We start from the raw sequence: 23,497 nt of genomic DNA, 5'->3' as shown, positions 1-23,497 counted from the left end.
TAGGAGAAGGGAAGACTTAAGGCCCAAAAAGGACAGGCCCTGCTAGAGATGATGTAGCAAGTCCAGGACAGAGGGTTCAGAACCAGGGCTCTGGGTACTCCCACCTGCCTGCTCCCTGGCAGCACCTACAAGAAGTCACCTGAAGGCAGTGGAGTCTCAGAGGTGGAACAGAAGCCCAGAGGCCCAGTGGGACACTCAGCCTCTCAGAGATTCCATGGGTCCTTCATCATAGGTCTTTATTGTTCAGTTGTTTAACAAAGAAGTGTTTGGGGATTCCCATTCTTCTCAATGTCAGTCATAGTTTGTTATGATCTACACAGCATAGTCAACAAAACACAACTAGATATTCTTCTGGTATTATCTGCTTTTAGCCAGGATCCATCTGACATCAGCAATGATATCCTTGGTGCCACAACCCCTTCCAAATCCAGCTTAAACCTCTGGCACTTCCCTGTCGATGTACTGTTCTAGCTGTTTTGGGATGGTCTTCAGCAATACTTTGCTTGTACGTGTTATTGATGTTGTTTGATAATTTCCATATTCTGTTGAGTTACCTTTCTTGAGAATAGGAACAGCCATTGGCCAACACTGTCCTCTAAATTTCCTGGCATGGACTGGTGAGCACGTCCAGGGCTGCATCTGTTGGTTGAAACCTGTCAATTGATATCCCATAGATTCCTGGGGCCTTATTTTTTTGCCAATGCCTTCAGTGCAGTTTGAACTTCTTCCTTCATTACCATTGGCTCTTGTTCATATGTTATTTCCTGAAATTTTTCAGTGTCAATCAGTTCTTTTTGGTACAGTAATTGTGCATTCTGAAGATAGAGGGTATACACAGAATCACTGTACCATAAAGAACTAATTGACACTGAAAAATTTCAGGAAGTACCATATGAACAAAATCCAGTGGTAATGAAGAAGTTCAAGCTGCATTGAAGGCACTGGCAAAAAATAAGGCCCCAGGAATCGATGAGTTACCAACTGACTTGTTTAAATTAACAGATGCATCCCTGGATGCACTCACCAATCTACGCCAGGAAATTTGGAGGACAGGTGTCTAGCCAATGGACTGGAAGTGGTCCGTATTTGTTCCCATTCCCAAGAAAAGTGATCTAACTGTGGAAACTATTGGACAGTATCCTTAATATATCATGCAACCAAAATAATGCTGAAGACCATGCCAAAATGGCTAGAACTGTACATAGACAGGAAACTTCCAGAGTTCAAGTAGGATTTAGAAGAAGCCATGGCACCAGGGATATATGATGTCAGATGGGTCCTGGCTGGCAATAAAGAATACCAGAAGAATGTCTATTTATGCTTTATTAAGTATGCAGAGGCATTTGACAGTGTGAATCATAACAAGGTATGGCTAGCATTGAGAAGAATGTTAGAAGAATCCCAGAGCACTTAGTTGTGTTCATGCACAACCTATACCTAGACCAGGAGGCTGTGGTGCAAACAGAGCAAGGGAACATTACATGGTTCAAAATTAAGAAAGGGGGTGTGTCAGGATTGTATCCTTTCTCCATACCTATTCAATCTTAACACTGAGAAAATTATTCAAGAAACTGGACTCTATAGAGAAGAATGTAGCATCAGGACCACAAGGAGGCTCACCAATAACCTGCATTATGCAGATTATACAACCTTGCTCACTGAAAGTGAGGAGGACTTGAAGCATTTGTTGCAGAAGCTCAAAGACTATAGCTTTCAATATGAATTGTGTCTCAACAACAATAAAACAAAGGTTCTTACTACTGTACTGATTGGCAATATCATGAAAGATGGAGAAAAGATTGAAACTGTCAACAACTTCATCTTATTTGGTTCCACAACTAACATCGTTGGTACTAGCAGTCAGGAAATCAGGAGATGTATTGCATTGGGAAAGTTTGTGGTCAGAGGTCTCCCTAAAAATTATTGAGGAGTAATGATGTCAGTTTGAGGACTAAGGTACACCTGATTTAGGCCATGGTCTTTCTGATCACTTGCTATACAACTGAGAGCTGGACAATGAATAAGAATGACTCAGGAAAAATTGGTGCCTTTGAGCTATGGTGTTGGAGTATTGAACATTCCATGAATGGCCAAAAGAACAAACAAATATCTCTTGGAGAGGGTGCAGCCAGAGTGCTCTTTGGAGGCAAAGATGATAAAGCTTCACCTCACATACTTTGGGCATGTTGCTAGGAAGGGCTATTCCTTGGAAAGGGACATGATGCTCAGAAAGGCAGAGTGTAGTCAAAAGAGAGAAGACCCTCAGCAGGATTGACCCAATGACTGCTGCAATGGGCTCTAATGTGGAAGTGTGACAATGGCACAGGATAGGACAGGGTTCATATCTGTTATTCACGGGGACACAATGGGTCATGCTCAACTCGATGGCACCTAACAACAAGAACAACTGTGTATTCTTGGTTTTGATGCTTCTGGGTCAAGACTTTGCCCATAACATCTTTCAATATTGCAACTTGAGGCTTGGATCAACAATCAACAACACCCTTGACACCAGCAGTCAGGAGGTCAGGAGATGTATTACACTGGGAAAGTTTGTTGTTAGGTAACTTTCCAAAATACTGACTAGCAATAATTTCAGTTTGAAGACTAAGATGCACCTGATTCAGGCCATGGACTTTTCAATCACTTGTTATGCATCTAAGATCTGGACAATGACTAATGACAGAAGAATTGATGCCTTTGAGCTGTGATGGTGGAAACGAGTACGGAATACCCCATGGACTGCCAAAAAACCCCAAACAGATATATCTTGGAGAAAATTCAGACACATACTTTGGGCAGAAGCTATTCCTTGGAAAGGGACATTGTGCTGGAAAGGTGGAGGACCAGTGAGAGATAGGAAGACCCCCGACAAGGTGAACTGACACAGTGACTGCAGTAAGGGGTTCAAGTGTGTCAGAGATGCTGAGGATGGCACAGATGCACAGGGTTCAAGTCCGTTGTTCACAGTGTCGATGAGAGAGGTACTCCACTCAATGCCCCTACCAACAATAAAATGCAAAAACAATTTTATAATAACAATGTATCCATTTCCAGGAAAAGGTCTAGCAGACACATCCCAGAAGGTTGTTCTTAATGGTGCATCTGGAATGATAAAGAACCCTGGTGGTTTAGTAAGGAGTTGAGCTGCCAATCTAAGGCACATGGTTTGCATCCACCAGCTGTTCTGTGGGAAAAAGACAGGTAGTCTCCTCTCATGTAATTTACTGCTTTTGAAAACCCACCGTTGAAGTATAGTGTTGTAGAAGAGTATTGACTGTCCCATGTTGGTTTTCTTATGTGCTATTGAGTCTGCCACGACTCAGAGCAAACCTATGCACAACAGCTTTGAACCCTGCTCTATCCTGAGCCAATCTCACACTGTCTTTGACACACCTACCTTCATCTGACCCATTATTGTATCAATCCATCTCTCCCGGGGTCTTCCTCTCCTATGCTGTCCCTCGACCCTTCTGAGCATGATATCCTTCTCCAAAGACTGATCTCTCATGGCTACATACCTCAAGTATGTGAGACAGAGTCTCAAAATCCTCGCCTCCAAGGAGCTTCTTAGTTTCACCCTCTCCAGGACAAGCCTGTTAGTTCTCCTGGCATCAGAAGATCCAACACGTTTGTCCTAGAAGAACTACCACCAGGCTGCTCCTTAGAGGCAAGGATGGTGAGACTTTATCTCACATACTTTGGGCATATTGTCAGGAGGGATCACTCCTTGGAAAAAGGACATCATGCTGAGAAAAGTGGAGGGTCAGAAGAAGAAAAGAAGATTTTGACAGTGACTGTAACAATAGACTCAAACAGGATGGCACAGGATAGGGCAAGGTTACTATCTGTTATAAGGTCACTATGAGTCATGCTTGACTCGAAGGCATCTAACAGCAACAATAAACCATTAGCCCTAACTGATACCCACAGAATATACTATTCACCCATATACAATACTCTCTAGGGTAAAACATATATTAAGTCATAAAAAAAGTCTCAGCAAATTTTAAAATACTGAAATCATGCAAGGTCTCTTCTCTGAATGCAATGAAGTAAAGCCAGAAATGCTCATGGGAATAAATCACAAAGGAAATTAGGAAATACTTTGAGATGAATAAAAATGGAAACAGAACACACCAAAATGTTCGCATTGCAACTAAAGTAGTGCTTAGAAGAAAATTTATGGCTAAAAATGCATATATTAAAAGATAAGAAATACCTCAAACCAGGTATGTAACCCTCCTTATTAAGACATTGGGACAAGAATATCAAACTAAACCCAAGAAAGCAGAAAGAAGTAGTAGAGTTTAGAATAGAAAATAATAAACTACAGAATAGGAGACAAGTGGATAAATTTGAGGAAACAATAGTTAATCCTTTGAAAAGACCGGTAAAACTTGACAAACCTTTAGCTGGACTTATCAGCAGTGAAAGATGCACATTAGAAATGAAAGAGGGGACGTTACTACCAACCATAAACCAACAACCAAAGCCATTGACTTGATTTTATCCTCTATGCCGTTATTGGCAATTGCCGTTGAGTCCAATCCATAGGAACCATATGAACACTGTCTTATCTTATGACATCTTCACAATCTCTGACACATAAGAGCCCACTGATGCCACTGTGTCAAGCCACCTAGTTAAGGGTCTTCCTCTTCGCCATCCCTCCACCTTTCCAAACATGATGTCCTTGTCCAAGGAATAACCTCTCCTAGCAGCATGCCAAAATTGTGTGAGATGAAGTTTTGCCTCCAAGAAGTACTCTCTGTCTGCACCTTTTCTAAGACATATCTTCTTGTCCTTTTGGCAGTCCATGGGGTATTCAGTACTCTTCTCCAACACTATAGTGCAAAGGCATCAATTCTTCTGTCATCCTTACTCATTGTCCAGGTCTCAGATGTATAGCAAGTGATTGAAAAAAAACTTGCCTTGAATTAGGTGCACCTTAGGCCTCAAACTAACATCATTGCTCCTCAATAATTTGGGAAAGGTTCTGGACTGCAGACTTTCCCATTGCACTACATCTCATGATCTCCTGACTGCTGGTACCAAGTGTATTGATTGTGGACACAAGTAAGATGAAGTCGTCAGCAATTTCAATCTTTTCTCCATCTATCATGATATTGTTTATTGGTCCAGTGGTCAGAATTTTTGTTTTCTTGGTGTTGACCTTCTTCAACAAGTGCTTCAAGTCCTCACTTTCAGCATGCAAGGTTCTGTCATCTGCATAACGAAGGTTATTGATGAGTCTCCCTCCGATCCTGATGCCACATTCTTCTTCATAGAGCCCAGCTTCTTGAATAATTTGCTCAGCATACAGACTGAATAGATGTGGAGAAAGGATACAACCCTGACGCATATGTTTCTTCATTTTAAACCAGGTAGTGACATATAACTTTCTTCATTCTAAACCCTGGCTCTCTCTGTTTACATAACAGACTCTTGGTCTAGGTATAGGCTTCTCATGAGCGTAATTAAGTATTCCGGGATTCCCATTCTTCTCAATATCAGCCATAATTTGTTATGATCCTCACAGTCAAATGCCTTTAATAGTCAATAAAGGACAAATAGATCTGTCCTATAGGTGTCAGAAGCTGTGTTATTTATGAAAGTGTACTGTCATCTTTTCTCCTGTGGAGTCTCTGGTAAGTTCAAACAATTGACCTTTTGGTTAGCAGCCCAGCTCTTAATCACTGCACCACCAGAGTGTCCTTCTATAAACCTTGTTGTTGCTGTTGTTATGTTCTTTTGAGTTGCTTGCAATTCATAGACACTATGTACAACAGCTCTGAACCCTGCTCTATCCTGCACAAATCTCTGACACACCTACCCTCATTACCTCAGTCACTGAGTCAATGAAACTCGTCAAGGATTTTCTTCTCTTGCACTGTCCCTTCACCCTTTCAATCATGATGTCCCTCTCTAAGGCCTGGTCCCTCCTTGCAACATTCCCAAAGTATGTCAGACAAAGCTTCAGAATCCTTGTCTTCAAGGAGCATCTTGGTTTCACCCACTCCAGGATGAAATTGCTTCTTCTCCTAGCAGTCCATAGTGAATGTTCAATACTCTTCTCCAGCATCATAGTTCAAAGGCATCAGTTCTCTTATATCATCCTTATCCAGCTTCTAATGCATAGCAAGTAATTACAAAGACTATGGCCTGGATCAGGCACAACTTAGTCTCCAGACTGACATCGTTGCCCTTCAGTACTCTGGAGATGTTCTTGACAGCAGATTTTCCCAATGCAATTCGTCTTTTGATTTCCTGGCTGCCAGTACCAAGAGTGGTGATTGTGGACCCAAGTAAACTCAAACTGTTAACAAACTCAATCTCTTCACCATCTATCATGATGTTGTCAATCAGCCGAGTGGTGAGAATCTTTGTTTTCTTGATGTTGAGCCTCATCCCACATTGAAGGCTGCAGTCCTTGAACTTCTGCAGTAAGTGCTTCAGATCCTCCTCAGTTTCAGCAAACAAGGTTGTGTTATCTACATAACAGATTATTGATTAATCTTCCTTCAAGCCTGATGCTGCACTACTCCCCATAGAGCCCAGCCTCCTGGATGATCTGTTCTGCATATAAATTGAAAAGGTACCAAAATAGGACACCTCCCTGGTATATACCCTTCCTGATTTTGAACCATACAGTGTCTGCTCTGTTCTGAGAACTGCCTCCTGATCCAAGTATAGGTTGCACATAAGCACAATCAAGTGTTCTGGGATTCCCATTCTTCTGAGTCAGCCACAGTTTGTTGTGATTCACATAGTTAAAAGCCTTTGCATAGTCAATGAAACACTGATTCCTCTGGTATTCTCTGCTTTCAGCCAACACCCATGTAGCATTAGTTATAATATCCCTAATACCACGGCCTCTTCTAACCCATTCTGTACATGTGGCAGTTCTCTGCTGATGTGTTGTTTCAGTTGCTTCTGGATAATTCTCAGCACAATCTTGCTTACATGTGATATTAATGATATTGTTTGATAATTTCCATACTCTCTAGAGTCACCCTTCTTTGGAATGGGAACAAATATGGGTCTCTTTCAGTCATTGGCCAGGTGGTTGTCCTCCAGATTTCTTGGCACAACTTGGTGAACACATCCAGGGCAGTAAACATGACAATTGTATGCTTTCAAATCCTGGGGATTTATTTTTGCCAATTCCCTCAGAGCAGCTTGAACTTCTTCATCACCACAGGCTCTTGCTCATATTTTGTTTCATGAAATTCTTCTGTATCAGCCAACTCCTTTTTGTACAGTAACTCTGTATACTCTTTCTATCTTCTTTTAATGCTTCCTGGATCATTTAATATTCACCATCAGGTGAAATTCATGTGTATAGTCTGTGTTTAAGTTTCTTATAAAAAGTATTTTCAATGAACAAATCATTGTGTGGAATTCTATCATTCTATCTCTAGCTTCATTTCTGTCACCAAGTCCATGTTTTCTTATTACTAATCCTTCTTCCCTGTTCCTAACTTTTGCTTTCCAGTCACTCATTCTAATTAATGCACCTTGATTGCATGTTTGATCGATCTCTGACTGCAAAGATTGGTAGAAATCTTCTATTGTTGTTGGTGCATATATTTGAACTATAATGATATTCACTGGACTTCCTTGTATGTATATGAATATTTTCTTGCCACTCACAACACTGTGTTTCAGGATGAATCTGGAAAAGCAATCCCATTTTTCCTCACCTTTTCATTTCCAGCATAGTAGATCGTAGGATAATCTGATTTAAAATGTTGCATGCCAGTCCATCTCATTTCACCAATATCTAATATGTCAATATATATGCACTCCATTTCTTTCTGAACAATGTCCAATTTTCCTACATTCATGCTTCTCACATTCCACGTTCCAATCACTAGTGTCTGCTTGCAACTGTTTCTCGTCCTTTGTGTTTCCATATTTGAGGGCTCAGCCTCAGTTGCCCTATCTGCTAAGTGTGCTTTATAACCATATGCCAAAAAGGTTAGATATGCAATATAAAGTGGACTTACTCCTCGGAAGGTATGAATTATCAAAACTGACTAGAAAAATTCAGTATTATTTGGCACTAACAAGAGATGGAAATGGTAATAATAATGCTAAAAATAATTTTGCACAAAGTCCCGTTTATGTTGTTTCACTGGTCAATTCTACCAAACATGTAAACATAACTTAATACTAACTTTTTTACAAAATCTTCTATAGAAAATAGATGAGAAATAATTCTCCAACTCATTCTATAAAACCAGTATTACCCGGATATCCAAACCAAACACTGCTATCACAGGATGTGAGAATATAATCCACAGAATGGGAGAAAATACTTTTGAATCATATAGCTGATTAAGTGCCTGCATCTAGAATACGTAACTCTTATAACTTAATGATAAGTAGACAAGCAATCCAATTTAAAAGAGCAAAGGACCAGAATAGACATTTCTCTAAAGAAGATACACAGATGTCCAATAAGCACATGAAAAGATGTTCAGTGAAACTACTCTTCAGAGAAGCTCAAATCCAATTAATAATGAACTACCACTTCACATCCATTGTAATACTTTTAATAATGAAATTAAAATAATAAATCTTTTTTAAATTAAAAAAAATACAATGTTAGTGAGAACGCAGAGAAATGGGAACATTAGTAGATTGCTGGTTGGAATGTAAAATGGTTCAGCCTTGTGGAAACAGGTTGACAGTTTCCCAAATAGTTACACAGAGAATCACTATTTCTTGTTTCTGTTGTGGTTAGTTGCCACTGAGTCGGCTCTGGCTCAGCATGGCAACCTGACATGTAACAGAACCAAACACTGCCTGGTTCTGTGCCATATTCACAATAGTATGTCTGATCTCATTGCTCTTGTCTCCATATCAGTCCACCTTGTTGAAGGCTTCCCTCATTTTCCCTGACTTTACCAAGCAGAATGACCTCCTTCAGGGACTAGTTGTTGTTGTTGTTAGGTTCCATTGAGTAGAGTATGACTCATACCAACTCTATAAACAAAAGATCTGAACCCTATTCTATCCTGTGTCATCCTCACACTTCCTGACACACAAGAGCCCATAGCAGCAGTTACCTTGTCAATCTACTTTGTTGAGGGTCTTCCTTTCCTTTGGCGACACTCCATCCTTCCCAGTGTCATGTCTTCTCCAAGGAATAGCTCCACCTAGTAACATGCCCAAAGTATGTAAGGCAAAGGTTCATCATTCTTGCCTCCAAAGAGCACTCAGGCTGCACCCTCTCCAAGACGTATCTGTTCGTTCTCTTGACCGGCCATGGGATGTTCAATGCTCTTCTCCAACACCACACCTCAAAGGCATCAATTCTTTTTGTCACCCTTATTTATTATCCTGCTCTAAGATAGGACTAGTACTTCCTGATAATGCCCACAGTCAAAAGAACATTTTAGATATTCAACAAAGCATATGTGTTTACTCTTCTGACTCACAGTCTCATTGTTGTCAAGTCACAATGGACTCATAGCTGACCCTCCACACTGCAAGTTAGTACACGAAAGCCCTGCTCATCCAACCCTAACTGGAGAGACAGTTCAACCCTTCTGAGTGGGAAGGACAGTGTAAGGAAAATTTAACCAATAAGACAGTATGGTTAGGTATAGGGGGGAAATGTATGAGCATAATTTGTATTGCTCTGATTCAAAAGCTTTACTTTCAAAGAGAAGACATGTGGGACCAGGGGAAATTCTTTCCAATGACCGTGAATTCCCAGGCCACAAAGAAGGGGGGGTGGGGATTTCCATAATAGTCTACCTTATTCTGCACACGTTTTTCTAAGTGGGCTTTGATGCTGCAGTTTAGAAAGCAGTCCAAGGAGAGCTCTGGTGGCCTAGTGGCAAGAAGCTGCACTGCAATCCCAGAAGCGCATGGTTCAAATCCACCAGATGCTCTGCTGGGAAATGAGGGACAATCTTCTCCTGTACCAGTCAGATCTGATTTGACGGTACACGCACACAAAATAATAAAAAAATTTTTTAAAAAAAGCAGTCCAGAGCCTCTGGTCTAAAACAAATCAGCTGCTCCTGGTCCCCCATACCCATTTTTGCAGTCTTAGCTCCCACCCATTCCCACTCCACTCCACTACTCTCATCCCACATTCAGGATGGTCACCCCAACACTACAGTGTCATGTTATTGGGCCACCAGATCCTCCTGCAGGAAAGTGTTCCTATAGCTAACGAGTCCTGGGAGCCCCCAGGCCAGAGGGGACAACTGTAATCAATGTGAGAGTCTCCCTAAGTGACCCAACCCCTAAAGATCCAAGCCCTTAGTGAAGCCCCAAAACAAACACACAGAAGCAACAGTCCCATCACCACAATTTGGTCAATTCCAGCTCATAGCACCCTTCCAGCAGAGAGCAGAACTGCCCCATACGGAAGCTTCCACAGCTGTAATCCACACGAGCAGACTGGCGTGTCTTTCTCCTGCAGAGCTGCTGATGCATTTGAACCATCAACCTTTTGGTAAGCAGCCAAATACTTACCCACTGCACCACCATGGCTCCTTCCATCGGAACCCTGACCTGAATCCCTTCAATACTCCTTTCCTACCACATCCAGTGATTTTCCACCTGCCTCTTGCTTCCAGGCCTTGGTCCACACTGTTCCTGTGCCTGGCGTGCTCTTCCGCACTGATGGTAGCCTGAGTGTCTGTGCCAGTGGCATCTCGCCATCTAGACTGTGCTCTCCCAGAGGCTGGGCCGAGGGTCACCTCTCTCTGGACTCCCTGCACACAGGAAGCTGTAGCACAGAGTGTGAGTCAGTCTTGCCCAGGTTGTTTGTATGCCTGCAGCCCCTCACCCTGTCCCAAAGCACTCTGCCTGGGTGCTCACAGCGAGTGGGGAGCAAATGGAGTTCCTCAGCCTCAGAGGATCACAGATTCAGGGGGTGTTCCAGGCAGGCCGGCTTGAAAGTTGTGGGAAAGGCAGAAAAAGGAAGAAAGTGAGCAGGGAAAGGAGGAACGGATGGATAGATGGATGTTCCCTGGGTTTGGAGGCAGCATACTGGTCTAGTGCCCTGGATGAGCTGCCTTCCCCGTTAGAGAGGTTTGTCATGGCGTGGTCCCCAGATCTCTGCCTCAGGGCGCCTCGGAAGACCATAGCAAGCACAGGCTCACTCCCTGCAGCTTCTAGCACTGGCCAGCCAGGTTCCAGGCTATACAGGCTCTCTCAGCCCCAGGGCCTCTGCCCGGGCACTCACAGAGTGGACCTCAAGGCAGTCACCCCTGCCTGAGGGACAATCAGGCAAGTGAGCTAGAAAGCACTTGCTTCTCTGCGCCTCAGTTTCCTCCCCAGCACAGTCAGGGAGGGGCTCCCTAAAGGCTGTAAAGATTGAGCCAGTGTGGAAATTGCCTCGGCAACTCCAAAACCTTACAGAAGGGGAATTAGGCTCGGGATCAAGAATGTGAATGGAGGCCTCACGTGAGTCAGCACCTTGACCCAAAGGACCTTTCTCGCCTTCCCGCTGACCCACCCTGACTCTGCTTCCCATTGTTGTTAAGTGCTCACAGCAACCCTCTGAACAATGGCTCTGAACCTTGCCCTATCCTGAGTCAGCCTCATCATCTCCGACACAATTGACCCTATTGCTACAGTCACTGGGTCTATCTGTCTCAACAAGGGTCTTCCTCTGGTCAAGTACTATCAAGGACTGGTTCCTCCTGGCTGAAGGTTCTAAGTATGTGAAATGTTTCACCATCCTTGCCCTCCAGAAGCACCCCGGTTTCACTCTGCTTTTTCCCTTAGCAGTCTTCCCATTGATGAAGGCACCCCACTTACAGATGGAGAAAGGGTAGTCCAGAGGGCACAAGCAGGAACTAAAGCCCTCTGAAATCTCCCCAAAACAAGGGACATCCTAATCCGTGCTAAACTCTCCGATTAAAGCTGATATCTCTTAAAAGACAACAGCAGCTGCAGTGTGATCAGAGCACCAAGGAGACTGTTGGATTGTGTCACTGTGCCCCCTTGTGGCTCTTCCTTTGCAAGGTGTAAGGCTGGGAGTGCCAGTGGAGAAGACCCAGGGGGGTCCTGTCAGGCCGTAGGGGTGCTCTGAGGTGGTGGGAGGGGCCAGAGACCTGGATTCTCCATGGAGTTGCTGTGTACACTGGTTAGGTCTCTGACCACAACCAAACCAAGCTGTCAGGGAAGAATAGAGAGGTGGTGGAGATGTAATCCAGGGAGGGAGGCCTGGAGAAACCTGGCAGTTGTGACATAGGCTCAGGGAGTGAACAGCAGGGTGTTGAGGTGAGTCCATGTGAGGGGAACTTCTGGAGACAGAGGGCTCTGCTTTCCCGCACTGACACTCTACGTGGCTCCGATCTCCCAGCCCAGCCCCAGGGGCCTCGAGTTGGGGCCCCTCTCCCCTTACTAACTTCATCGTGATCCTCCCCAGAGTCCAACACCAGGCTGCTCCTGAGGCCCCAGAACCCACAGCACTGCCTGAAGGCGACCCAGCAGGCTCCAGGTGCATTTGCATTTATTCAAACCTCTGTGCTGCCCCTTCCTTAAACACACCCTCCTGACTTCCCACCCCCATTCATCCAGCACTCACGCCTGAGGACCCCCTCCTCCAGCACTGCTCAGGAGCTGGAAACAGCCTTCGCCTCTGCCCTCCTATCCCCTGACCCCTCACCACTGCCTCTCCTCCTGCTCCAGCCAACACCATCTGAAGAGGCCACTGAACCGGCCACAAAACTTAGAAGCCACTATGCTGTCCTCAGCCTCCAGCCTCCTCTGTCCCAGCCTCCCTTCCATCTCCTTCAGCACCTCAGGGGTTGGGTCTCAGCTCAACCTAGCACACCCCTAGACCCCTTCCCTCACCACCTGCCCTCCGGTTCACAGCTCTATTTCAAAAAGACAAATCAACTCTTAGTGGCTGCCTCTCCCTGCTGCTCTGTCAATCCAGCTTCCTTGTCCCTTAAGCTCTTATCCAGCTCTGCCCAACCCTCATCTCTGGATCCTTGTTCTCCTCTTCTTACCTCTTCTAGCGGTCTCCTCACCTCCGCTGCCATCTCATCCCCAGATGACCCTGTCCTCCCCCCCCCCCCCCCCCCCCCCCCCTGTCCCCCCCCCCCCCCAGGACTGAGGACTGCTGGTAACTCTTCTCCATCTCCACTCTCTGGATCCAGCCCCAGGAGTCATCCTTGCTTTTCAAAGATGCATCAAAGTCCCTCAAACTCAGCATCCCAAAAGCTCTTTTTCCCCCACATCCTTCATCTTAGCACATGATCCTCTTGGGTCAGAGACTTGGGCGGGTGTTGTTCTGGTTCTTGCTTCACTCCCCCCAAAAAGGACCCTGTACATGCCCTGGATGGCGCCTTGGTAGGAAGCCAGAGCCGAGGGGAGGCAGCGGTGGCCCCTCACCTCCCAGGCAGGCTCCTTATCCCAAAGTCACTGAGTTTCTAAGAAGGTAGAGCGGGCCCTCCTGATAGCAGACAAGGGGGCGAGCTGGCCACCACAACCCTGACCTGGCCTCCCCTTCACACCCTGCAATCCCAGGCCTCAAGGCCTTTGAACCTGGCTTTGCTCTGCCTGGAGCCCCCTGCCCTTCCTTCGCCTTCACAACGCTAACACCTTCTGGCTGGAGAGACCAGCCTGCTGTTCCTGCCTTTGGAAAGCCCTCCCCATCCTCCAATTTGAAGAGGCCTGTGACTCCGTGTGACCTGGCTAATGCCTCCTCTCAGCTGCTGGGAATGCCTTTATTCCATCTCTCTTCACATCTGGAAGACCAGCATTAGCACGTGTCCCTCTCTCTGCCAGGCCACCACCCTGCCTTCCCTGTGCACCCTCTGTACCTGGAGAGTTTATCTAGTGAAAGCTCTTCCTGGAGGCCTGCCCTCCCTCTTCAGGCTGCTCCAAGGCCTCCCCCGCGGCCCCACTGGGTATCACGCTTCTCAGACACGTCCTTCCCCAGCTAATCCTTCCCCATCCTGACTCCGCACCAGGTACTTGTAAACACTCTGCCTTTATTACGCCTACGAGGAGCCACAGCGACCCGGTTTACAGGTGAGGAAGGTGAGGGACTGTGCCCTTCGGCGGCGGCCGCAGCCCCGCGCCATCCGTGCCAGGCAGCGCTCCGAGCGCCTCGAGCACAGACGCCACCAAATCTGGTTTAAATGGAAACCAGCCCGCGAGCCCACCCCGCCCCTGCCCAGCCCAGGATGAAGGCTCTGCATCCCCTTTTATGCTGTTTATTCTTCTGAACAAATTGTGAGTTTTACAAGACATTCAAGGCCCGTGGTGGCAAACACATGTTCCCACGGTGAAAATCACCCAGCCTGTGGGGCTGAGAGCTGAGCGTGGCCGAGGCCCAGCACTGAGCCCGCGCCCTTCTACCGATGGGCGCCTTCCACCAGGCTCCGCCCCGCTGCCCCAGGGACCCCGAGATGCGGGGCAGGGTCTTTTCCTACAGCATCCTAAGTCCATCTGCGCATCTGGCACATCCAGCTCCCACACCGACGGGAGCACCCCTCTCTGCTCTGCAGAAGAGGGCGCCTCACACTACGCTGGGAGAAGCCTGTTACATGGTCTTCTTAGCTGGGGCAGGGCCAGGGGCTGGACAACTTGCCCAGGGTCACAAGGACCGTTAGTGGGGAAGCCAGGGGTTAGATTAGAACTCAGGTCTCTGGCTCCTGATCTGATGCCTCCCCCATCAGCATCACTCCTGCCTTGAGCCAAGGCCTCAGGCTTTGTCCCCTGCGCCTGTCCACTGTTCTCCGACCCTCCCCTCATCCACACTGTCCTCGAGGTTGGCTTTGTCCCAGATGTCTGTGTTGCCTAGGGAAGTCAGTCTGCTTCGCTGGGCCTCAGTTTCCTCTTCTGCAGAAAGGGTCTGCTGAGCTCCAGCTGCCCTCAAGTGAGTCATCACTCTCTGAATGAATACAAAAGTGCTTTTTCAAGTGACTGAGAAATGTCTGAAACAATTGAGATTGTGTTGTCTAATGTGCCTTCCAGCCAAAGTTTTAAAGTCACAGAGCACCGTGTCCCATAAAGTGAGAAACTATGAAAAGAACCCACTGGAAGGCAACTCCTCTCCTCTGAGGGATAAATTTGGGTGGAAACTTGGTTGCTTTATATTAAAATACATATAGCAACTGCCCTTCCTCCGAGGCCTGAAGCATCCTAGTTGCATCCTGGAGGCCTCTGAGACCAAAGCTGAACACACTTTGAAGAACACAGGTATGCACAAGTCCCCTGCCACAACATTCAAGCCTTACCTCCCCGGCTCTCGCATCACTGAACCCTTCTCCTGGCCCAGCTCTTGACCATTTGTTGTGGGCTTACCAAACATGACCCTTCTAAACCTCCAGGGAGACTGGGGTTCTTGAGGGTAGTTCTAGGGAGGGGAGAATGGCAGAGTCAGGTGACTCAGACCAGGTCGTAGAGCTGAAACTGGAAGAGTGAGCAAGAGCCAGTCAAGCAAAAAGGAAGCAGCGAGTGCAAAGGCCTAGAGCTAGGGGTGAGCTCAGAGGGTGTTGGACACGGAGGAGAAAGGCAGGGTGTGGAAGCTGAGCGGAGAAATGAGCCTGCAGGCAGGAGTGGTGACACTCAACTGGCAACCTGCATGCATAGTGCCATCTGAGGGGTGGGGAGAAGGACCCGGCACCCCACAGCGATGTGGTGCAGCAGATAAAACAAATGACAGCAACAGCCCATGACCACATGGGTGAACGTGAGCAATATACAATTAAGGGAAGACTTAGCCCTGCAGACTCAAACAGGAAAAAGAAAAGCTTTTCAGTAACACATGTGGATGGGATGAGATCATAAAAGACAAGCAGAGTGAGCAGGGTTCAGGGATTCAGGATGGCTGTGACTCTGGGTGAGGAGGCAGGGCCTTGGGTGGGGTACCAGGTGACTAGGTGGGGATTTATCAACCCAGGATTGTGTCTGCAATCCATCAGTGTTTATTGTTGTTGTTGTTGTTTGGTGCCGTCGAGTCGTAGACGACTCCTAGCGACCCCATGAACGAACAGCCTGAGCACTGTTCGTACATAGAGTTTCTGGAGGCAAGCCATTTCAGAAGTGGATGCCGCTCCTGTTTCCAGGCTTGTTTTAGTTGGGAGGCTCCAACCAACACTGTCCACCATGGGTACCCGTTACCACGATTGGCACAGTCTTGTTTATTACATTACTAAAAACAAATAAATGAACATAGATGCGTCTTGTGTATAAACCAAGCCTTATCATTAATTTACTCCTATAGCCCTGAACTCAGAGGTAGATGCAAGGAGGCCAGACCCTAGCAGACTGGGCCCAGTGCTTGGGGTTTTATTTAAAGAGTTGTTGTTGCTGAAAACCATCAAGTCAGAATCTATCCATAGCTAACCCTCCAGTGGATTTTCAGAGGCAGTATATCAAACAGAAAGAGATTGCCCATCTTTCTCCCACAAGGAAGCTGGTGGATTTGAACCACGTAGCTCTGGAGTGGCAGTGCAATTCCTTACCACTAAGCCACCAGAGCTCACTTGAAGAGTAGTGGGTTAAGCACTCATGTCTAAGTATTCAGCTACTAACTGAAAATTTGCATAAACCAAGAGGCACCTCAAAGAAATTCCTGGCACTCTGCTCCCGAAAGTCACCTGGAAACCCTGGAGTGTCCGGTTCTAGTCTGCTCACACGGGATCACCATGAGTGGGATTTGGTTTGACAGTAACCCATGTGAATGCTACCGGAGGTTTTGAAATAAGGGGGTTATGTTTGAATTATATTTTATAAAGATTACTTGTAGCCATTTATGGGGAGTGGATGATGTGGGGTGGAGAGAAGAGTGGACAAATGCTGGTTGAAAGGCCCTGCCATCATCTGGGCTGGAGGTGATAATGGAGTAGAGGGAGCATGCGGCAGGTGATAAAAACGAGAGCTCGGTTTTGCCATGTCACATCTGAGATGTGGAGCTGGATACTCTTTGTATCACAGACACACAGAGCCATTCTTGGCTCTTCTGTTCCCTAGATTGTACCCAGAGGGACCAGCCCCTATGAACAGAGTCCCGATCTCCTTCCTGTCTGGCTCCCATTAAGAGGCCAGAAGAAGGATAGACAGAGGGTTTGGAAAATTAAAGACACAGCTGCACCACGTACCAACACCACCAAAGACGAGTCTCACTGAGTAAGGGGGCTCTGATTAGAGGCTGCATCCCCACTCCTGGGACACAGCTCTGACCCACTCACTGGGTAACTGTTTACGGTGGTTAGCTTTATGGGGCATCAGAGAAAGAGCAGGCTCTGCATTAGGTCTAGGCTCCGGCCCTGCCTCTCAGACCTCATGACCCTGCAGATCGTGGGGCACTGTGAGGCACGTGTGAAGTCCCTGTCACCCCCAATGGGATCATCAGAGTGTGGTCCTCTAGGGCTTTGGAACCCAGCGTGCTCTCGTCTACCAACAGCTCTCCTGCGTTGGAAAAATGACCCAATCTAGTTACCAGGTACCGGTGGAGACTGGCTGTGTGACTTGGCTGCTGGCTGTGTGTGTTCCTGTGCCCACCCACCCGGACCCCAGACCATGTCCCTCCCTTCTGTCCTGCTCTGTGTCTCAAGAGGCTGACCTAGGAGAACTCCGTGAAGGGGCTTCTTTGTCCCTCTGGCTGTGGCTGGACTCAGCCATTAAGGATCCTCAGGAGAAGACTGGAGAGTGGGAGGAAAGAGGCCGCCGGCCCACTTATTCTTCCAGCTTTCTTCTTGCAAGACATCCCTTAACGGAAGGACATTGCTCAAGTTTCTGCATGCAGCTCTCTCCTAGGTTCCCATAACGGTTCCATCCCTCACCTCTACAAGCCTAGGAATGGTAATGGGGCCTCTATAGGGACGGCATCTTTTGGTTTCCTTACTCCCTTTCAAATCTTCTTCATAGTCCTTTTATTGTTGTTGTTGATGTGTGGCTAGGATCAAGGGGTAATCACTAGGAACTGAAAGTGACCTTCAACTGAGAGCAAGACAGCATAGCCTTCTGTGTCATAGTGGCAAGGAATTGAATTATTAACACCCTAAATGAACTCAGAAGAGAACTCGCTTCAGGTGAGAATGCAGCCCTGGCCAGCACTTTGATTTAAATCTGGTAATAGGTGGATATTGTCTTTAAACCACTAAGCCTTTAGTAATTTGCTATGTAGCAATATAAAACTCATATACTAGATCTCATTTGTTCCTCTAAACCGTAAAATTGAATATGAGCAATACCACTTTGGCATTCAATGGAAATATATTCACCAATTGGGCTGGAGTAGGCCCAGAAGGCAAAAGGAAAATACCTGATTTTGGCTTAGACTTGCAAGAACCCTGCCCTTTCCTGCTTTGTCCTCTATTCTGGGGAGTTCCCTGTGACCACTAGGGGCTGGTTTATGTCGTGTGTGCATGGTACCCCACCATGAGACGCAGGCAGACGGAGGACGCATTACACTCTGCTCACGAGCAGCCCTGAGTGCTAGTGCTGAAAGGAAACTCCCTCAAAGCAGACTTTTAACAGGTACTTCTGATTGTCCCGTCAGTGGAAGGAGAGGAGATGTCCTGAGGTCTAGATCTATACTAATTTATGGGCAGGATTTATAACTGGCCAGTCACTTGTAAATATGAAATTGATGATAAGGAGGTAGGTATGTTCCTGGGTCTCTTTAAATTGGCACAGTTTATGAAGATATTCTGCCCCATGGAAACATTCACCAGATGGTAACTAACCACTGCAGAGAAATCTTGTCAAACAAGATTTCTATCCTACGAACTCAGGCAACTTTCCCCCCAGCTAGTCCTGTCTTTGCTCAATTCTTGTTGTTGTTGTTGTGTACCGTAGAGTTGGAACCAATCCAGAGCTGACCCTCCAGCGGGTTTTCAGAAGCAGTTAATCAAGCAGGAGGAGTCTGATTGCCCATCCTTCTCCCATGGAGCAGCTGGTGGCTTCGAACCGCATTCCTTCAACATTGCAGTGCAGCTTCCTGCCACTAGGCCACCGGAGCTCCCTTAGCCCTATAATAGGCTCATGAATGAAATGGCCTTAGGAGCAGAGATAGGTTTTCACACACTGAACACAGGCTCCAGGTCACCAAAATCCATGGGGCTACTGCCTCTGTGGGGTGCTCACACTGCCAGTAATGGAAGCCGGCACTGCCCAATATCGCCCAAATGGAATGACTTCCCAGGAAACCAAGATGGTGGCAAATTTATTAGATTGGATATCTTCCATCATGAGTAATATAACAATCAATCCTCATGGAAATAGAATTCTAAGCTCATATTTGCCTTTCCTGTTCGATATTTTTGCCAGGATTTCCACCTGAAGTCATACAGAACGCTTTATCCATCACCATGGCATGCCAGACTGCACCACTTCCACCAAGGGACTAATTATATAGTGAGAGGAGCTTGGCAATGGACCTGCATTTAGCCTGAAGGAAGGGTGAAGATTCAATCCCAGCACCAGCAGCACTTTGTGTGCCTAGAATCTGCCCCATGAGATGGGGAGCGTGCCTTCCTCATCAACCATTAACTACGCACCAGTTTCTCAGGTACACAATTCAAGGCTCGTTAACATGGTAACAGAAGTTTGCACCATCATCACAACATACTTGCACTTACTCCTTAATAATCCTCTGAGAAAAGTTTCCTTCTCATTTCTACAATATATGGAGTCCTGGTTGCACAGTGGCTTAGCTACCAGGCAAATGGTCAGTGTTTCAAACCCACAGGCTGCTTCACAGGAGAAAGATGAGACAGTCTGCCTCCAATGACCTACAGCCTTGGAAACCCCAGAGCAGCTCTGTTCTGTCCTATAGAGTCACAATGGGTCGCATTCAATTCAACAGCAAAGTATTAGCGATGGTGTATTTTTGCTTCCACCGCCCTTCAGCTCTCATAGTTGACTTTACCTCCTGTCTCAGAAAGCTGAAATAGCTGGGAACTACAAGCACTGGCGGACAGCCCTTAGCCAAGGATGGCTCTTAACATACAGTGTACGAAAGCTCCACTCTCTTGCCCAGGTGAGTGGAGACTCACTCCAGAGCTTGCCTGTGGGATCTGGGTGGGGCTCGGATGGTGCCCAAACTGGCACCCTTGCTCAGTTTCTTCCTGCTTCCCTCTCTCCCTTGCCAAACTCAATTTTCAACTCACAGCTGACACTCCAGAAGGCTTCCCAAGGCTGTAAATCACACAGGAGGAGACTGTCCATCTTTCTCCTGTGGACACACTGGTGGACAGATCCACCAGAAAGGGGCCACTCCCTTCAGACTACGTCACCAGAGCTCCTTATCAGTGTTTCTTAATAAATCAGTCACACACAAAACCTCATCTTGAGGTCTGCATTTAAGGACTCCAAACCATGACATTGGTCTTGGCAGGTTTGAAGATCCCATTCTGTAGGGGCTTCCATCAGGAAACACAGCCATGTCTCCATTACATTAGAACCTGAGGCTGTCTTTTGGTTTTGTCAAACTTCTCAGGCTACTAGCCTCATAGGCAAAAGGAGGGCTGCTGCTTACTTGACCTTGTTTACGGAAAGATAATTGAGTTCCACCGCACAGTGAGGCAAAGAGAACCATGTGAACCGACGGACCACTATCTTCTAACAATAGTCAGTGGGACACTGCAGAAACCAACAAAGACAGGACCCCCAAGGACTGAGGCCTTGCAGAGAGAGAAAACTTGGGCCCCCTGCCGGATGTGACACTCTTTGGGCATGTTATCAGGAGGCAACAGCCCTCACAGATAGGCATCATGCTTGAAAAATGAGGGGCTCAGCGAAAGACAGGAAGACCCTCAGTGAGATGTTTTGGCGCAGTGACTAATGTGACGGGCTTGAGACCAGCAGAGATTGTGGGAAGGGCAAGGACTGAACAGGGTTTCATTCTGTCAGTATGAATGGGAGTGGATTAGATGGCATCGAACAAGAAGTCCAAGCGTGGGAGAATCCCTACCTACCAGCCAAGGTGCTCCCAGAGTGAGAGGAACATAGAATGAGTGTTAGAGGGTTGTTGTTGTTGTTAGGTGCCATCGAGTTACCTGCAACTCAGTGACTCTATGTACAATAGCCCTAAACCCTGCTCTGTCCTGTTCCAAACACACTGTCTCTGACACACCCATTCTCATTACCCCAGTCACTGAATCAATCCACCTCATAGAGGGTCTTCCTCTCCTGAGCTGTCCCTCCACCCTCCCAAGCATGACATCCTTCTCCAAGGACCTGTCCCTCCTTGCAACATGTCCAAAGTATGCCAGACGAAGCTTCAGAATCCTCGCCTCTAAGGAGCAGCCTGGTTTAACCCTCTCTTGGATGAACCTGTTCATTTTCTTAGCAGTCCATTGTATATTTAATACTCTTCTCCAGCACCACAGTTCAAAGGCATCAATTTTCCTTCTATCCTCCTTGGTCATTGTCCAACTCTCTGATGCATAACAAGTGATAGAAAAGACCATGGCCTGTATCAGGAACACCTTAGTCTCCAGAGAGACACCATTGCTCTTCAATACTTTGGAGAGGTCCCTAACAGAGGTAAAGGGCTATAATTATCAATTTCTATCTGTAAATTTGTTAGTTGAAACACATCAGTTGATATCCTACCAATTCCAGGGGACTTCTTTTTGGCTATTGCCTTTAGTGCAGCTTGAATGGATTCCTTCATCACCAATGGCTCTTGTTCATATGATACATCCTGAAAATTTTCAGTGTCAATCAGTTATTTTTTTAAAAAAATTTTTAATTTTATTTTTGTATGTGTACCATCAAATCAGATCTAGCTGGTACAGGAGGAGATTGTCCCTCCTTCTCCAGCAGAGCATCTAGTGGATTTGAACTGCACACCTCTGGTATTATAGTGCAGCTTCTTGCCACTAGGCCACTAGGCCACCAGAGCTCCCTACAACCAGGTGTTTGGGGTTTTTTTTTACATATTCCATCCATCTTCTTTTGATGTTTCATGATCATTCAAGATTTTGCCCATAGCATCTCTCAGTATTGCAACTTGAAGCTTGAGTTGGTTTTCTGTTCTTTCAACTTGAGAAGTGCAAAGCAAGCTCTTCCCTTTTTATTCTCTAATTCCAGTTCTTTGCACATTCCATAATATTATTTTTGTTTGTCTTCTCGAGCTGTCCTTTGAAATCTTCTGTTCATCTCTTTTACTTCTGCGTTTCTTCCCTTTGTTTTGGCTTCTTGATGCTCTAGTGCAATTTTAAGAGACTCCTCTCACCCATTTTGATCTTTTCTTCCTCTTCTGTCTTTTCCCTCTTAATGGATGATGTCTTTGATGTTTCAACTAAAATCAAAGATGTTAGTTTTCAACTAACAGCTCACCAGTTTATGCCAGGATATTTGGAGGACAGCTACTTGGCCGATTTTCTGAAAGAGGTCCACGTTTGTGCCCATTCCCAAGATAGGTGATCCAACAGAATATAGACACTATCAAATAATATCATAAATAGTACATGCAAGCAAAATATTACTGAATCATCAAAAATGGCTGGAAGTACATTGCAGAGAATTGTCAGAAGTTCAGGCTGGATTTAGAAGAGGCCATGGCACCAGGAATATTACTGCTGATGTCAGAAAGGCCCTGGCTAAAACAGAGAATACCAGAAAAATGACTATTTGTGCTTTACTGACTATGCAAAGACATTTGACTGGATCATAACAAACTATGGTGAACATTAAGAATGGGAATCCCAGAACACTAACTTATGTTTATATGAAACATATTCCTAGATTAAGAAGCTGTTGTGTAACTGGGACCAAGCTTAGAAGGCCTAGTCGATGGTATAAAGAGGCTTACAAATGCAGTCAGAAATGCACCATCTGGAGAGGCTAAAACTGATGAATGAGACTTTCTAAAGATTAAATCCCATTAAATCTCATAAAAAAATCTTTTCCCAACAGGATGAAAACATTTGGCAATACCCTCTCAGACAAGGATCTCAAAACAAAAGTTTACAGAACACTCCTGGGCCTCTGGGAGAAAAAGACTGATAATCCAATTACAAAATAGGCAAAAGACAGGGAAAGACTTTTCATAAAGACATTCAGAAAGCCGACAAACACACAAAGAAATACTCAAAATCACTGATAATAAGAGAGGTGTCAATCAAAACCAAAATGAGATACCATCTCACCCCACTAGCAGTGGCAAAGTTTTGCAGGGCAGCAAGCAATAAATGTTGGAGAAGATATGGAGACGTGGGAACTGTCATACACCTTGGTGGGATTCTAAAATGATACAATCACTCTGGAAGGCAGTTTGTTATTTCCTAAAAAATCTGAACATAGAATCTCTATATGACCCAGCTGTTCCACTACTAGGAATATACACCAAGGAAATTAGAACTGAGACACAAATGCAGATTTGTACACCAATGTTCACAGCAGCATTATTCACCATTGCAAGAACATGGAAACAGCCCAAATGTCCAACCACAACTGAATGAGTTGAGAAATGTTGGTACAATCACACAAGGGAATACTATGAAGTACTCAGGAGCATTGAGTTTAAAAATATTACCTCGGGGGGGGG

The 23,497-nt window shown here is 45.9% G+C and overlaps 1 pseudogene; it reads right to left on the bottom strand.

The window, feature by feature from the left end:
* Positions 1-13,988: 13,988 nt before the first annotated feature.
* Positions 13,989-23,497, bottom strand: part of LOC102867606 — a 14,124-nt pseudogene continuing 4,615 nt past the window's right edge.

This window comes from Elephantulus edwardii, unplaced genomic scaffold (genome assembly GCF_000299155.1).
Source record: "Elephantulus edwardii isolate Elephantulus edwardi_28Jun2011 unplaced genomic scaffold, EleEdw1.0 scaffold00005, whole genome shotgun sequence".
Lineage (NCBI taxonomy): Eukaryota > Metazoa > Chordata > Mammalia > Macroscelidea > Macroscelididae > Elephantulus > Elephantulus edwardii.
This window is presented reverse-complemented; position numbering and strand designations above follow the sequence as displayed.